Raw genomic sequence first — 14,336 nt, 5'->3', positions numbered from 1 at the left:
GTAGACAAAATAAAGATGCTTGCAAGGCATATATTTTTTACCCTCTTGTAAACGCTTTTGGAATCCTCACAAGTGCAAGAAGGAAAGGTGGACACTACCACCAAATAGCTCTCCTCATTTTTCTCATTTGTATTGGTTGTCAAAGTAAATTCCACATGCTCATTTTGAATCACCACATGTTGGCCATGAATTGTGCAAATCAACTCTGCAGCTCTATTGATCCTTGCCCCCATCTCTTTTGTTATGACCCTAGTGACCACCACCACCGTACCATCATGGTTCTTAGGGCACACATCATCATCAACTGCATTGTGCATTTTGTTGTGATGTAGTTTCAATATTCTGCAAGTCAAATCCTGCATCCCACAATGCTTCTATTTCTGTATAATCTAAGGATGTTCCTTTTGCAATTGTCCATATAGTAGGACGGCTTGCTGGTCTCTCCTTCACAATTTTTGTTGGATCCCATGTATTATCAATGTTGTTGCCACAAAACCATACAAATTGTTTTCTTAGACCTGAAGGGATTTCAATGAGACCCTCAAAACAAGGGGCAAGCACCCCTAATAATCCTCCTCTACCCTTCTAATCAATTAGCTCATTGCACTTTTTGTTTTAATGTCGTAAGTACCCTTGGCATCGCACTTCACTCCCTGGATTTGTCCTTCAAATAGCCCATCGTGTGTGGTGAACATCCACCTCAATAGTGCTTTAAATTTCAATTGAGCTATGGGTAGGTCGAGTTGAGCGACGTGTAGGTTGTGTAACATACTCAATTCAGGCCGATGTGAATCTCTATCTCTAATTGGATTATTGTGTCTACCTTGTCATCATTGCCTCACCGTCCTTGAATCACCATCTGCCAAAAAGTTTCTACTGGCAACATTAAGCTCAATTGCTACCTGATTAGTTGGGTCCACCACTTCTGTAAGTCTTGGGAGGGTTGCACTAGATGAAGCTTGTCTTTTTTTAATTTTCTCAATTCCAGTGCCACATCCAAGGTGTCCACCCTTAAGAAAAGAGTCATATTTTGACTGCTGCAAAAGAACAGTACAAAGATCACCATAGCAAGCACTGTATAGAGAAATATATTTAACCCCATCATTGGAATCTAACCAGCTCCCATGCACGGACTCGACTAAGTTTGCATGTGGTACTAGTTGCCTGTCACTCTCCTCCAAAGCCTGAAATAAATTCAGAACATTTAAACTTGCAATTATTTTATCTACTCTAAATATTTAACAATGACTCACCTTGACCATGTATTCACCCCAATGGGACCCCAATGTGCAACTCTGGCATGCCACCAGACAAGCCATGTCTCGAGAATTGAAATCTTAGCCTTGTCTAAATATCCTTTTCTCAACCACATACGTAGATTGTCCAATTCTGTTTCGGCAGCCTCTTCAGAGGTGCAATCCTCCATGCTCTACACCTTTGTTTAAACTCTTCTTGACTATGGGGAAGGATACATTTTCTTGCATGTTGTTGAATACTCTGTTCCCAATGAAATGAGCATGATCTTTCGTGTCCAACCATAACAGTAGGGCCTCCATTAAAAATTGTCCTCATAGCTCGCCAATTTGCCTAAGCTTCATCAACCATAGATCCTTTGAATTCAGCCTTTTTGTAACCCTCCCTCTACATCACTCGATTCAAAAAAGAGTTTGAGCTTCAATATCTTCCACTTTAAAATCTCCGATAGCTATGGTTTGCATTTCTTTAACATAAGGGTTGTATACATGGCATGCCATAGTTGTCCATTCTTGCATTCTTTTAACAAAATCAAAGAAAACCCAACAACTTTCCAATCCACCACCAGGACGCATTTTTTTAACCAAATCAACACCATTGCTAGGTCCTTGGGTTGACATTTTAAAAATGTGACATCTATAAAAGCCAGAGAACTCTAGTTGACCAGGAAAGGCCATGCTTTGAAAAAAGTAAAAAAGCAAGCGCTTCTTCAAACTAAAAATGGAATCATAGCTAGTAGTGGGTTGACCCACCTCCTCTTGTGCTTCTTTCCTCCACTGTGACAATCTTCTTTTGTCAAGTGTAGGTGCAAGTTTAGCAAGGACCTCACCTAAGTCCTTGTCAAAAAGCATTGCCTTAGCAGAGTGGTCTTTAAAAATTGTTGATTGCAGTACTATTTCCTTTGCCAATTTTTGTTGGAGAGACCTTGGCCTATACCCACAAAATATTTACATATCATTTCCTTCACTTTGACTTTAACATCCACCATTGCTTGTTTTGCAACACCCTTAGCAACTGGGTGTAAGTGACAACCCATGTGAAGAATCCCTCTCGTTATTCTCTTACCAGGGATCTCTGAGGGCAAGCCAAGAATGAGCTTACAAGGGCATTCAGAGATGCAAGCTGGGGGAAGATTATAATAAAAGCATTTTAGGCTTCCATAGCTACCTATCGTGGATCCTGAGGGACAGACTTTTGACAAACGCCCTGTCCAAAACTTTTTGTTCATTTCTTTTGATCTTTGCACTCCTGAACATATATTGTTTAGGCACATCAAGTGTCCACCACATTTTTTGAATCTGACAATCCCATCAAATCCAGCGATATTGATTGTTACTGCATTTGTCCAAACACGTCCATCAAATTTGTCATTTGCTCATGTTGTCCTGTTGGTAGGGTTTGCATATGGAAGCTCAAACATGTTTCGATCATATCTTTGTTGTAGCTCATCAATCTTTCTTATCTCGCGAACTAGCTCAAAGTTTGCTCTTAAAGAGTTCTTTTGTGGAAGATTTCTAAGCATCTCAACTATGCTATGTGCAGTGGCAGTTTCCAAGCTAGCATTCTCTGTTGCTTTTTGGCTCACCTTTCTCCTCCACTTCCTAGTGTATTGAACACTCTTCCTCAATTTCTATAACAGGATCTTGTCTTGATATCTATCTACCATGCAAAACAAATGTCCTTCTGTGAGGTCCCCACCCCGCCATATCAACCAGCGAATCTGGTGGCCACTAGATCTATTGCGGAAGCAAACAAAATGGTTCAGGGTTCGACTAGAGGACGATCCCTCATCACAAAGTGATTCGAGTTCGAGCCTACTAGCAAGGAGATCTAGCTCCACCTCGCAGGGGAAGCGTACTAAACTATTTAGAGATCCTAAGACCCACCTTCCAAGAGGAGAGAAACCCCGAGTGCCTTTTTTCCCATGTTTCAGAGGTACGTACTCTCGAGATTTCACCGCTCTAGGGCCAATGAGTATTACTAATATTGAAATAAGCACTATGGGGACAGAGAGTTCCCGACCAATCGGGAGCGCCCATCTCGTAGACATTGGCAACCTGAGCCAAGCCCCCATTTTCCACCCCCACACTCACACTTCCTTGTGTGACCTAATTACTACCACAATGGTTGTTCAACATAAACATTCCTTGTTTAATTCCGAATCACATTGTTCGTTAAGACAGCCCTTCAACCAGTATTGCAAACAACACCAAGACAGAATTCTAGTAAAAATTCTACTCAAACTTATTCATAAAAATTCCAATGTTCTGGAGGTACAACATCCCCCCTCCAGCGAGAGTTCACTGCTCCCGTTGTCGCCTAGTTGCCCATACAACTAGGTATGCCCACCGCATAGAAAGCACGTCATGGACACTCCCATCGCATAGAAAGCAAGACGTGGGTTCCCACCGCATAGAAAGCAAGCCGTGGGTATCCACCGCATAAAAAGCAAGTTGTGGATTCAAGAGCCCTTAACGAGGAACTCTGCCCCCTGTGATCAGTAGGGGGGTCAGGATTGATTCAACATTGAAAATAAAATGAACATGTTGAGCTAAATTTTCCCTAGCAGACATTCTTTCCTCTTGCAAACAGCATACCCATCAATCATTTCCTTCCTACTTTAGAACTTAATGTATAATGAATTCAATGGCGAGGTTTCTGTCGGATTTCTCCAACATGTTTGGGGGATATGTTCATTCCTAACTAAGCGTGTGCAATATTAATTCAAACGACTTGAATAAAATTATGACCTACCTCTTCCATTTCTTCGTCAATGGCCCGTGAGATGGCCGGTATTTGATTGTCCATGGGAGCTTTTCCTTTTCCATTGACATTGCTTGTTCCCGCCTCGCGTCGTGGGCACCACCGAAGTGAGTTCTCTTAACCGGAGCCATTTTACTCACTACTTTAAGTAATTATCTTGGAGAAAAGAGCTAAGGTTCGCAAGCGTCATAACAACCCAATAGATAGATTAGCAACATTAATTAATCCCTTCTATATGAGAGGTCTAGATTTCCCATATAGCAATCATTATGGATGACACATAATCCTATGGGAACAGGTTCTAAAGACAATTACTCGGCTTACATGATTAAGAATAATAGGATTTCACTAATGGAATTACCAGAGAGATGAATTAAGTATGATTAAACTCTTTCCTAGCAAATAGATGGTGCAGATTCACCTTATGCATAGGTGTGAGGAAAGTCAACTCTTAGAGACTTAACGACGGATTAATTTTTCCTTAATTACATCTTGATGCGTAAGACAAATGAATTTAGTTTAGCTACAATATTAATGAGTGATAGAAAGAGTGATTCTCATTAATCTACACAATTACCAGCTTACTGATTAATTACTATGCTACCTAGAGAGAGAAAATTTTAATAATCATGCACTAATCATTAATCAAGAATGATGAATGGCTGATAATTCAGCTATGATTACATAATAGAATATGGTTAAGGAGAAATTAGAGAGAAATTATAGAGAATTACGACTAGGAATAAGCATAATAGACGAGGAATTTAGATGGTAATGAAAAGAATTTACAGAAGGCATTAATTAAACCGTGGTTACCGTGATTAAGGGCTGATAATCTTTCTCGATTCTCCGATCTAGTCAAGCTTCTTGAGGTGAGAATTCGACAACACCTCCCTCCTTGCTTCTTCTTCAAAAGGTGTGTGTACCTGCAACACCTTCCCAGTGTGTGTAGGTGTGTGTGTGTGCACTGTGTGTGTGAGCATGTGTGTGTGTGTGTGTGTGTATGTGAGTAGGCCTTTAAATAGGCTCCTACAGGCTGAAAATCGACCAGCCTTGCTAAATGCATCTGCAGGAGCACTCAGTCTCTACATTGGCAAGTCCAGTTCCTACCCACCAAGTGTCACGTTGGCTTGGTTAACAGGCTCTGAGACTACTGGCTTGGCAGCTTTCCCAGGACTCCCACAAAGACACAAGGCGCCCCCTAGCTGCTAAAGATGATATGGAGTGGCCTGGGACCTGTTCCCACACAGTCCCGGGCTTCAGTGCCTCCCCGCTCAATTTTTGGAAAAATTGATTTTAGGCTAAAACGGTTCATACGAGTCGGATTTTGATGCCGTAAATTGCTATACGGAGCTCTAACTAAGACGTACTGGCCCGAGTACCTGCCATATTTAGCAGCCCCCAGGGTCCGAAAAATGCATTTTTTTCAAATTTGGGGTACGGGTGCAGTTTTTCGAGACGATCAAAACTGGACGGATCGGGTGACCAAAAACTTACTATTTTTGGATTTTTTTTACAAAAATTATTTTAATTCACATTTCGAAGCTTTAAAACATTCTAAACATCATGGCACTTACAAAATTTGGAAAACTGCTAAAAATAGTAACTTTTTTCATTATGTTCATTTCAAGGTACAATGGTGTTCTTTTTTATCGGGGTCAGAGACCTTACACCTTCCAAATTGAATATCCAACTAAAACATAGTATTCTCTCCTTTGTGAATATTTGGCACCTTAAAAGAAAGACCTTCATTCTGCTCACCAAATATTTGATGCAAACTTATTGTATGCTCTACTAATCTAAAACATGCACTTAACTCATGGTGTGAGATCTCCACAACACTGTTTTGAGTTGCAAGCTCTATCTGTTTAGTGCTGCTCTCATCTCATATGATTGTAGTATTCATATTTGCAGAAAGTAGAAGGCAAAAGGCGAAAGTGGCAAAAGACAGTGTTAAACAGAAAACATGACTCGTATATATGATGGTATGAGAGTGAACAATAAATCACAAGATATTCTGTTTTAAAGTGATGATTGGCGGTATTCAATGTGAAGTATCTTACTTTAGATATGAATCAAGCATTATTAACATTTTTATTATATATCTTGTATTATCATTTTTATAGTTTCCACACTACATATATTCAATAAATTAAAAAATAGATTTAAAATGTCCTACGCACTATGATCTTCGATTGTGTGGACCGCTTGAAAACGTAGCTCTGTGTGCGATCCCTACAGCACACAATGAAACGGCGCAACTGGCAAAAACGTGAGCAGGTACTCCTCTCTCTCAGTTGTTTTTGCTACCAGGTCCTGGACGGGTTTCGACGGTGAAACTCCTCTGTTTCTTAGAAAATCGGTTTCAGGAGCGCGTACTGGTACACCAGGTAAACCATCAAAATGTAGAGGAGAAGGTTTGGGGCAGTCGAGTGCCCCCCTCTCGGGGTAGCCCCTATCCTTGACCCTCGCACACAATAGCAGGCTGTGCAGCTCGACTTGCTCTTGGTCCAAACGGCCCTTCCAAAGGGGCCCCCACCCACTGAGCAAACTGTTGAAGCTGGGCATGAGCATCAAAGTAGCAAATGCAGTAGCGGTTTCCCCTGATTTGGCTAGATAATAACGTGTGACTAGGTAGTTTCGGCGGCGAAACTCTAAGTGTGACAAAACTCTAAGCCCAGTTGCCTTTTTCTTTCCACAATAGGACCATTCCAATCCACAGTAAAGGAACTAAGATGGTACGGCGTTGCATATTTGTCAGCGGACATTTAAAATGTCAATGCTTGCTGATCAAAATCTGACCATGAAAATTCAGGGTTTTCCAGCATTTCAAAGCTAATGGGGACAAAAATACAGCATCTTCCTTGTGCCATGCGTAACCTTAATTTTGTTGCCATATGTAAGCATGTTGTACTATCATAATGTTGTACAACCTAGAGCTTACTGGGGTTATTTATTCAACCTTTGCTGATTTTGTCGTGCGAAAGGATACAAGCCCCCATAAGGGGGGGGGGAAAAGAGCAATTGGGTTCTGTTGCAAATCTATTGATATCCTGGCCATATTCCAAGCTCAAGAAGTCGAATTAGGAAGTTCATTCAGTTGTTGCAACCGAGGCTTCAAGATAAACAATGAGAACTTCAAGATTAAAATGAAGCAACAAGAGGCACTTAGAGAGATAATGAATTGCTTGCGCTCTTAAAATGAGCAGGTGGTTGAGAGCTATTGGGATGATGCCATGGCAATGACTGAGCAGGTGGCTAGGAGCTCTTGGGATGTTGACTGAGCAGAATTGGAGTGTACCATTCTAGGGGTTTCGCCAACGAAACCCCTATGAGGACGTAGATTCTAGACCAACATGAAGGATTTGTAATCATATATATGGGACTAGCTAGCGCTTGTTCCTCATATTGGAAGTTAGTTGAGGATGCGTAAGAGCCATCAGCGGCCTTCAGTTGTTGACAAGCCGAGAGTTGTCTTCCCACCCCACCTGTGCTAAATCTTGCCAACACCTTGGCCTCACCCCCATACTTTGTTGCTGCCGTATTGTACAAGCTCACAAGGTCTATCACAGAGATGTATTGCCCCCACAATGCTGTGTATTGGCTTTCCACACCATCAAAAGGTGCTATAGATGCCACACTTACTACCCCTTTGACCTTCAACTGTGTTATGAGCTGCCCAATGCGTGACACAAAGGTCTACCTCGAGACCCCACCAAAATGCTTTCGAAGTATACCACATATGGCATACATATCTCAGTCAAGCCAGGGTCGTTTCAACACAGCTCCATGCCAGGGGTTTCGCTAGCAAAACCCTTGTGAAAATTTAGAATGATGTATGGAAGAGAGAGAGCCTGTGCACACACACACACACACACACACACACACAATGCATGTGATGTCGGATTTTGACTGAAATGCATGTCCTTAAGTTTTGAATTTGAAATTTGGCCCATAAATAAGCATCTTATTTTGAAGAATTTTTAAATGTATGTAAGTTTAATATTTTCGTTGATATTCGTTTATTTGTTCTTTATGAAAGGCTTCTAGCTTTGGAAAGAGGACAAAAGGTTCACCCAAATTCATACGCAAAAAGAGTAAATCTGTTGCTAGCAGCGAGGATAGCGAGAAATCATTTGATAAAGCTGAAAATGCTCAGGCTAATCAACAAGTAGAAGACATTCATGATGATCAAGAATATAAAGAGGCCACCAATGATAAGGATGTAGATGGGGGTGCGAAGGACAATGAGAAGGTGACATATGACAAAGAGGTTGAGGAGGTTATCCCACAAGCTATTATTAGGCCTCAAGGCTCCGAGTTTATAGACAGTTTAACCCCGAATACAGGATGTATACCCCCTATGATTCCTTTTTGTAGGTGTTTGATAAATGAGAGAGTACGAGAGCTTAGAAGGGACCTTTCTCTACTTAAGAAGGTCTTTGAAGAAGAAGGGTACCTTAAGATGGAAGGTATGTTCATCTTATCCTTAAATCTTCCAGATGGTTCAACTAGAGATGTTAATGAGGACATTACAAAACTTGGGACAAGTATTGGCATATGGTTAACAAAGAGTTCGAGGATGAGCTTGAAAACAACGATCAATGGTCCATGTTGAAGGGAAAGATGTTCTTTGTCTGGGAAGGGAATCATAGAGCGGCCTCTTGGATGGAGAGCATAAGGGAGGTCTCACGTAATGACAAGAAGAAACATGTGAGGGTTTTGGCACAATTTATTGTCCCTACCCAGCAAGAGGAGTTGAGATTAAATTTTACTGAGGCTGAATGAGTGTCAATGGAGAAAGCAAGGGCTCAAGAAGCACAATCAGGAAAGAGGGTTTGGTATCCTCTTACTCAGTCTATCCTTGGTCCCATTCTTTATGGGTTATGTACTTAAATTGTTAAGATTTGGTAAGAGTCTAATAATCTTTTTGGTCCTTGATACATTTTATTTGAAATGGTGTATGCATAATAAATGGAAGTCTGATTTACAGGTAGCATTAAATAAGATACCTCTTACTTTGTCACAAGATGAGCGTGTGAGGACTGATATTCAAGCAAAGAGGAATGTTGTTAAATCTTACAATAGACACATGACACGGGTGAGTACTACACTCTATTAAAAGTATAATAAAAAGATTTTTTTGTTTATTTTGTTTGGTTATTGTAGAATCTATCCGTGCTGAATCCTGCTAATGCAAAAGAATGGTTTCTAATTTTATGGAGTCTTCCTTTTGAGGATGAAAAATTCAAGATTACAATAGAGAAAATCTACTCTATATCTTGTGCTACATGTTCTCAAGAGCTAAAGATAAAAATGCTAAAGCTTTTGGGAGCAAATGAGAACTTTTGCCAAAGCTTTGGAATTCCTTTGGAAGATCATTTCTATATCCCTTGGTTGGCCAAGGAAGTATGGATGGATCAAGTCTTGGAGGTTGCAATAAGGCTTTTACAAGAGGTTGTAGATTCCACACATGGAGTTCACAAGGTCGTTTTGCCTTTAGATGTTCACTTGGAGTCATTTTCTAAAGACATTGTTGGTAGATATAGGGGAGTACATTTTTACAAATTTCAAAAGGAGATGAATGTGGCTACTCCACTTGAAAATTTATTCCCGTCGATTGGTCTATAGGTAATTCCTATGTTATGCATTTTGCTAAGTGACTATTGTTGTATTATAGTTTGTTTTATTTGAGTTTATGTAATCATATTGTTGTAGGTACTTGATGTATCTCATAAGAAGTAAGAAGATCACTTGCATGCCTGACATATGTAAAGCATGGACAATTATGTGTCCTCCTACATATAGTATATACACCTCCACTATCTTCAGAGAGAACAATGATTCTGGTGGAGCCTTTCTTCTCATGGATTGGGAGCATAAGCATTGCCCTTGGTGGACTGATATGAAGAAAGGTGAGTGTTTAGAAGAGGAGAAGGATAATTATCTTCGTCATTTGAAGGGTGAATGTAAGTCCAACTCAGGGTCATCAGGAGAGATGACTGTTGAGCAAAGGAAGAAGATGGAGGAAGAGTTGAAAGCTCTCAAAGAAAAAGAAGATCAAGAAAGACAAGAGCAAGGCAAGAATCGTGGAGGCCGTACACCATCAAGCAAGGTGAGTGTTTAGAAGAGAAGAAGTAGAATTATCTTCGTCATTTGAAGGGTGAATGTAAGTCCGACTCAGAGTCATCAGGAGAGATGACTGTTGAGCAAAGTAAGAAGACGGAGGAAGAGTTGAAAGCTCTCAAAGAAAAAGAAGATAAAGAAAGACAAGAGCAAGGCAAGAATCGTGGAGGCCATCCACCATCAAGCAAGGGTGGAATGTCAATCAAGGGTAAGTAATTTAAATTGTTGGTGGGAACAATATGTTCTTGCTATTCTTTCTTTTGTTATGTCTTATGCTAATCATTATGGCATGGATTGATTTGAAGAAAAATGTGTTATTTTTTTGGCTATTGTTAGATACAAGAAACTTAGGAAGTTCTCATACCCAAAAGAATGTTGGAAAGGGAGCTTTGATTCATGCACCTTTGGCTAGTTTCCATTCCATTCAAAAGAAAGGAGACATAAAACAGCCAAAGGTTTGGATTTATGATTACATTGAGCTTGGCAAGGAGTTCACTACAAGAAACTTCAAGGATGGTTTTGTGGTGATGCGAGAGTTTTTTGTTGGCTTGGGTGAGCGTGAGAAGATAAGAAATGGAAAACCTAGTGCATGGAGTGTTGATCTTAATGTTATTGATCTTCCTACTGGTAAGAGAATTTTCAATGCTATCTTGTGTACACCATGCATATACTTAGCTCAAATTCTTAACACTCAAATATAGTAATTTTGCTTATAGGTGGGCTTGTTCAAGGTTTTGATGGCATTCCTACATGGAATGAGCTAACAAATGACCATGTCAAGTTTTCATTGGTGGTTGCATCTGCAGTGATGGATGACATGGGTTGGGTTCTTGCTCTTTGTCCTAGCACCACTCTTAGCCTTGTGGAGCGCTTGGCCACACGCACAGGCCTAGAGCTTAGTTCTAGGTGGATCATGGAGAGCTCTGAGCCATTTTCATCACGAACAAAGATTGGGCATACACAAAAGGTAATAAATCATCCTTCAAAAAACATGAACAATTCTTTAAAAGAAATTTGATACATGCAAAATTGAAATTTTTATGTGTTGTTTCCATGGCTATGATAGATGAATGTATTCTATGCTTTGGCATTTCACAAGGCAGGAAGTAATCCTTCATTTGATCATGAGAGTGCTCAAAAAGTTTGTGTGTCATTGTTTATTATTCAATGTGATTGTTTTGGCACTAAAATTCTTAAATGTTCATGCATAGCTGCCTCATTTTCTTGTATGGTAGGTGGGGAGAGTCTTGCAACAAGATCTCTCAATGGAGATTATCAGTCACTACTTGCCATCGTCTGCTCGCACAACACGGCAAGAGTGGTGGGTGGAGAGGCATATTAGAGAGGAGTGTTGCCAATATGCTATTGTTTGTAGAGGCCTTGTGTCCTAAAATAGGTACATGTTTGGAGCTTGGTGGTGGCACAGGGCCTTTATTAAAGGCGGCTATGCACACTTCTCGTGGTCACTTGGTCGTGGAGAGTGATATAGAGATATGTGAGGGATACTTGTCTCCTTTTGTACAGGAGTACTATGGTGCTCCGCAGGTTGCCGAGCTTGGAGATAGTGATGATAGCATTGATGATGTGGGGAATGATTTGGTTGTTAATGATGTGCCTTCAGACTAGTGAGTTTGCTTTATTCATTATTTTATAGCACCTAAGTTTTATTTTTTATGACATTATTATCTCATTGTGATTGATAGTGAGCTACCTTGCTATGCAAAGGCAATGGCAAGGCACATGGCGACCACCTATTCATATGACCAATCACTTGTGCGCGAGAGGCGAAGGCGAAGCTGTATCTTCATTGATGACCACGTAGATTTGGAGTAGTCTTCTTTAGAGTGGATCTTATTTTGCATGATAACTTAGCTTCTTTTTGGGTGTGCAAAAAGAAGCTAAGTGATTGTAGCCATGCAACTACTATTGTCTTTTAGTTTTATTGACTTCTAAACTTTGAGAAATTGGTATTTGGGCAAAACATTTCCTAGACTTTTGGACTACATTAAGATTGTTTTGTCTATGCAAACACTTGATTATGGGCTTACAATATGCTATTTTCATTTGGTGTAGAGTGATGTTTTCTTTGAAGCCTCATAAAGATGTTACATATATGGACATAACAATGCCAAGACTAGTGGACAATATCGTTATTGTCAATCTTCTTGTCATTCATTGATGATTACTCAATATTAAGATGACACTAGCTAATTGTTAATTGTAAAATGTACTTTTTTCTTGTCACTCATTATTGAGTGCTCAAAATTGGGATGACATTAGGGTCTAATTCAAATAAATTAGAAGTATTGTTTGTGTGTGCACGGGTGCATATTTCCCCTGAAAAATGCCTCCTTCCATTCTCGGCCTCTTTTTATAATATCATGCTTGACAGTCATGTAAAATTCATTCGTAATGTGTGCGTATAGCATGGGCTTCGTGAACTCATGGGCTTGTAACACTAGATGTCAAATTGAAAAGACATATCTAGTTAAATTTTCATGACAGTTGGAAACTTTTTGAAATTGTATCATTGCTTCAAAATCCTCATGTGAGGTCTCTCGTAAGGAGAGAATGTTTTTTGTAAAATAGTCCATTATACAAACAAGAATCTAGCCGCTGTTATACAAACAACAATCTAGCCGATTTTTTAAAGGAAAATACATGAACTTGAAATAGTGCTTAGATAGGGTTACACACACATATGCAAGGTGGAGTGGTGACCCCTTGATCCTCGTTCTTAGTAAGTGTATGAATGCATGAAAGTTTGTTCTGACATATACACATGCATATATATTGGATTAGTTGTACATGTGATGTCTTTGAGGTTTGCTAAAATTGTTGATTTGTCTCATCATTTCACTCTACAATTCCCTCCATGAGTTAGTCAGTACACTTCTAATGATGTCTAATTATGCGTATCTAAATAATTATCCACATCAAGGTGGAGCGGTGATCCCTTGATGATTTGATCATTTGAGCGTTTGATGCTAGTGATCCTTGCAAGATATAGAACTCTAAATTATGTAGAGCTTTTTTATAAAAAAAACATTGTTTAAGCTCACTACAAGTTAAGAATACGCATGCACACATGCACATATATGCGTGCACACACGCACAAACACACTAACACTCACACATAGATATATATTTTCATATATAAACATACATAAATTGTTCACTTTTATATGTTGAATGAGTAATTCTCTTGCTCGTGCTGCTCATGAAATTATGCTCGCATGACTGATGTACTCCAAAATCATCGCTTATTTCTTGCCCAAATAGGCCCCCATTCATCTTTGTTTAAGTCGGAAACATAATGTTGATCATGGAATGGATTTTTAAATGACACAAGAAATGGAGCTCCAAGCACACTGTATCCAAACATCTCAAACCTTTTCACCAAGCCCTCAGTGCGTCCTGGACCCACCACTCTAATGGCTTCATTTTCCATCAACCTGCAGAGAGGAATGCGAGGAGCTTCCCCACCTCTAAATGCTCTACAATCTCCTCCAATATGCGACCATGAACATCCTTCCAAACACTGTGGGATGATCGGCAAGTTTAACAACAATTGTCATTGCTTCAGACACGCTCTGGGCCACCAATTCACCTTATGTAGCATGAATATCAATGAGCTCCTCTTCTTCATGCACATCACTCAATATATCCTCTTCTTCATGCACATCAGCCAAAATATCTTCCTTCTGATGGACATTGGAAGAAGGAATGGAAGATCGTGCATTGGCCCTATGCCCTGTAGTGCCAGACCTTAATGTGTATCCTATTGCTTAAAGCATTAAACAATAAGAACACAACTAGTTTAGTGAGTATGTGGAGACAAAAAAAAAAAGAACACAAATAGCTTAATGTAGTTGAACTTACTTTGAGAGATACCTGTGCTACCACGTTTAGATGGTGTAAGAACCATAATCTATCAACCATAAACAACAAAAATCTTCTTAGCAATGACATTACAAATATAAACTTCAAAATATTGGTAGCATAACGGCGTAAAATGAAAATTAAAAAAAATCTCATTTTCAACTTGCTCACGGCAACAAAAAATACAAATCCACTTTAATATGTGTCAATACAAATCCACTTTGACATTTGTATAGCTCTGCTCTGCAACAAGTACTACAACGAGTTGTGCAATATGTAAATGCTTGGTTGTGTAATATGCAAATGCATCA

The 14,336-nt window shown here is 39.7% G+C and overlaps 4 pseudogenes; 2 read left to right on the top strand and 2 right to left on the bottom strand.

Moving 5' to 3' along the window:
• Positions 1-300: 300 nt before the first annotated feature.
• Positions 301-1,319, bottom strand: LOC147460477 (uncharacterized; annotated as a pseudogene).
• Positions 1,320-2,146: 827 nt separating this feature from the next.
• LOC147460476 (uncharacterized) lies at positions 2,147-5,923 on the bottom strand (annotated as a pseudogene).
• Positions 5,924-7,591: 1,668 nt separating this feature from the next.
• LOC147460475 (uncharacterized) lies at positions 7,592-8,805 on the top strand (annotated as a pseudogene).
• Positions 8,806-9,333: 528 nt separating this feature from the next.
• LOC147460474 (uncharacterized) lies at positions 9,334-11,976 on the top strand (annotated as a pseudogene).
• The last annotated feature ends 2,360 nt before the right edge of the window (positions 11,977-14,336 follow it).

The sequence above is a fragment of the Adiantum capillus-veneris genome, chromosome 3 (genome assembly GCF_014529385.1).
Source record: "Adiantum capillus-veneris isolate H3 chromosome 3, ASM1452938v2, whole genome shotgun sequence".
NCBI classification, from domain to species: Eukaryota; Viridiplantae; Streptophyta; class Polypodiopsida; order Polypodiales; family Pteridaceae; genus Adiantum; species Adiantum capillus-veneris.
Note: the sequence above shows the minus strand (reverse complement) of the source record. Positions and strands in the feature narration are given on the sequence as shown.